Source organism: Oncorhynchus keta, unplaced genomic scaffold, assembly GCF_023373465.1.
Source record: "Oncorhynchus keta strain PuntledgeMale-10-30-2019 unplaced genomic scaffold, Oket_V2 Un_scaffold_27789_pilon_pilon, whole genome shotgun sequence".
NCBI classification, from domain to species: Eukaryota; Metazoa; Chordata; class Actinopteri; order Salmoniformes; family Salmonidae; genus Oncorhynchus; species Oncorhynchus keta.
This window is the reverse complement of record NW_026290899.1, coordinates 11,501-15,000: the sequence shown is the minus strand read 5'-3', so window position 1 is coordinate 15,000 and position 3,500 is coordinate 11,501. Positions and strand designations below refer to the sequence as shown.

The following is a 3,500-nucleotide window of genomic DNA, read 5'->3' as shown; positions in this document are numbered from 1 at the left end:
CTAGTTTGCTCTGTTTTTTTGTTGATTCTTTCCAATGTGTCAAGTAATTATCTTTTTGTTTTCTCATGATTTGGTTGGGTCTAATTGTGTTGCTGTCCTTGGGCTCTGTGGGGTGTGTTTGTGAACAGAGCCCCAGGACCAGCTTGCTAAGGGGACTCTTCTCCAGGTTAATCTCTCTGTAGGTGATGGCTCTGTGGGGTGTGTTTGTGTTTGGGAACAGAGCCCCAGGACCAGCTTGCTTTAGGGGACTCTTCTCCAGGTTAATCTCTCTGTAGGTGATGGCTCTGTAGGGTGTGTTCGTGTTTGGGAACAGAGCCCCAGGACCAGCTTGCTAAGGGAACTCTTCTCCAGGTTAATCTCTCTGTAGGTGATGGCTCTGTAGGGTGTGTTTGTGAACAGAGCCCCAGGACCAGCTTGCTAAGGGGACTCTTCTCCAGGTTCATCTCTCTGTAGGGTGTGTTTGTGAACAGAGCCCCAGGACCAGCTTGCTAAGGGAACTCTTCTCCAGGTTAATCTCTCTGTAGGTGATGGCTCTGTAGGGTGTGTTTGTGAACAGAGCCCCAGGACCAGCTTGCTAAGGGGACTCTTCTCCAGGTTCATCTCTCTGTAGGGTGTGTTTGTGAACAGAGCCCCAGGACCAGCTTGCTAAGGGAACTCTTCTCCAGGTTCATCTCTCTGTAGGGTGTGTTTGTGAACAGAGCCCCAGGACCAGCTTGCTTTAGGGAACTCTTCTCCAGGTTCATCTCTCTGTAGGGTGTGTTTGGAACAGAGCCCCAGGACCAGCTTGCTTTAGGGAACTCTTCTCCAGGTTAATCTCTCTGTAGGGTGTGTTTGTGTTTGTGAACAGAGCCCCAGGACCAGCTTGCTTTAGGGAACTCTTCTCCAGGTTCATCTCTCTGTGGGGTGTGTTTGTGAACAGAGCCCCAGGACCAGCTTGCTTTAGGGAACTCTTCTCCAGGTTAATCTCTCTGTAGGGTGTGTTTGTGAACAGAGCCCCAGGACCAGCTTGCTTAGGGGACTCTTCTCCAGGTTCATCTCTCTGTAGGGTGTGTTTGTGAACAGAGCCCCAGGACCAGCTTGCTTTAGGGGACTCTTCTCCAGGTTCATCTCTCTGTAGGGTGTGTTTGTGAACAGAGCCCCAGAACCAGCTTGCTTTAGGGAACTCTTCTCCAGGTTCATCTCTCTGTAGGTGATGGCTCTGTGGGGTGTGTTTGTGAACAGAGCCCCAGGACCAGCTTGCTTTAGGGAACTCTTCTCCAGGCTCATCTCTCTGTAGGGTGTGTTTGTGAACAGAGCCCCAGGACCAGCTTGCTTTAGGGGACTCTTCTCCAGGTTAATCTCTCTGTAGGTGATGGCTCTGTGGGGTGTGTTTGTGAACAGAGCCCCAGGACCAGCTTGCTAAGGGGACTCTTCTCCAGGTTAATCTCTCTGTAGGTGATGGCTCTGTGGGGTGTGTTTGTGTTTGGGAACAGAGCCCCAGGACCAGCTTGCTTTAGGGAACTCTTCTCCAGGTTCATCTCTCTGTAGGGTGTGTTTGTGAACAGAGCCCCAGGACCAGCTTGCTTTAGGGAACTCTTCTCCAGGTTAATCTCTCTGTAGGGTGTGTTTGTGAACAGAGCCCCAGGACCAGCTTGCTTTAGGGAACTCTTCTCCAGGTTAATCTCTCTGTAGGGTGTGTTTGTGAACAGAGCCCCAGGACCAGCTTGCTAAGGGAGCTCTTCTCCAGGTTCATCTCTCTGTAGGTGATGGCTCTGTAGGGTGTGTTTGTGAACAGAGCCCCAGGACCAGCTTGCTTAGGGGACTCTTCTCCAGGTTCATCTCTCTGTAGGGTGTGTTTGTGTTTGTGAACAGAGCCCCAGGACCAGCTTGCTTAGGGGACTCTTCTCCAGGTTCATCTCTCTGTGGGGTGTGTTTGTGAACAGAGCCCCAGGACCAGCTTGCTTAGGGGACTCTTCTCCAGGTTCATCTCTCTGTAGGGTGTGTTTGTGAACAGAGCCCCAGGACCAGCTTGCTTAGGGGACTCTTCTCCAGGTTCATCTCTCTGTAGGGTGTGTTTGTGTTTGTGAACAGAGCCCCAGGACCAGCTTGCTTTAGGGAACTCTTCTCCAGGTTCATCTCTCTGTAGGGTGTGTTTGGGAACAGAGCCCCAGGACCAGCTTGCTAAGGGGACTCTTCTCCAGGTTCATCTCTCTGTAGGGTGTGTTTGTGTTTGTGAACAGAGCCCCAGGACCAGCTTGCTAAGGGAGCTCTTCTCCAGGTTCATCTCTCTGTAGGTGATGGCTCTGTAGGGTGTGTTTGTGAACAGAGCCCCAGGACCAGCTTGCTTAGGGAACTCTTCTCCAGGTTAATCTCTCTGTGGGGTGTGTTTGGGAACAGAGCCCCAGGACCAGCTTGCTTAGGGAACTCTTCTCCAGGTTAATCTCTCTGTAGGGTGTGTTTGTGAACAGAGCCCCAGGACCAGCTTGCTTAGGGAACTCTTCTCCAGGTTCATCTCTCTGTAGGGTGTGTTTGTGAACAGAGCCCCAGGACCAGCTTGCTTAGGGAACTCTTCTCCAGGTTCATCTCTCTGTAGGGTGTGTTTGTGAACAGAGCCCCAGGACCAGCTTGCTTAGGGGACTCTTCTCCAGGTTCCTCTCTCTGTAGGGTGTGTTTGTGAACAGAGCCCCAGGACCAGCTTGCTTAGGGAACTCTTCTCCAGGTTCATCTCTCTGTAGGGTGTGTTTGTGAACAGAGCCCCAGGACCAGCTTGCTTTAGGGGACTCTTCTCCAGGTTCATCTCTCTGTAGGGTGTGTTTGTGTTTGTGAACAGAGCCCCAGGACCAGCTTGCTTTAGGGAACTCTTCTCCAGGTTCATCTCTCTGTAGGTGATGGCTCTGTGGGGTGTGTTTGTGAACAGAGCCCCAGGACCAGCTTGCTTTAGGGAACTCTTCTCCAGGTTCATCTCTCTGTAGGGTGTGTTTGTGAACAGAGCCCCAGGACCAGCTTGCTTAGGGAACTCTTCTCCAGGTTAATCTCTCTGTAGGGTGTGTTTGTGAACAGAGCCCCAGGACCAGCTTGCTAAGGGAGCTCTTCTCCAGGTTCATCTCTCTGTAGGTGATGGCTCTGTAGGGTGTGTTTGGGAACAGAGCCCCAGGACCAGCTTGCTTTAGGAACTCTTCTCCAGGTTCATCTCTCTGTAGGGTGTGTTTGGGAACAGAGCAACAGGACCAGCTTGCTAAGGGGACTCTTCTCCAGGTTCATCTCACTTCGTATGGTGTGTTTGTGTTTGTGAACAGAGTCCCAGGACCAGCTTGCTAAGGGAACTCTTCTCCAGGTTCATCTCTCTGTAGGGTGTGTTTGGACTATTCCATTCAGTAGCACTAACACATCTAGATGAAGCATGGATTGTAGACTGTGCACGATACCACATAGTCCTGGGGACTTTAACATAGCAACCACCAAGCAGACTGGGTATGGTAACATAGCAACCACCTAGCAGACTGGGTATGGTAACATAGCAA

At 51.3% G+C, this 3,500-nt stretch overlaps 1 long non-coding RNA gene across 1 annotated transcript; it reads left to right on the top strand.

Moving 5' to 3' along the window:
- The first annotated feature begins 223 nt into the window (after positions 1–223).
- On the top strand, positions 224–3,053 carry LOC127928487 (uncharacterized). The gene is made up of 8 exons (XR_008131280.1): positions 224–275; positions 975–1,189; positions 1,277–1,332; positions 1,512–1,655; positions 1,961–2,031; positions 2,486–2,627; positions 2,699–2,770; positions 2,936–3,053. It is a non-coding gene; the product is annotated as an uncharacterized LOC127928487 (long non-coding RNA).
- The last annotated feature ends 447 nt before the right edge of the window (positions 3,054–3,500 follow it).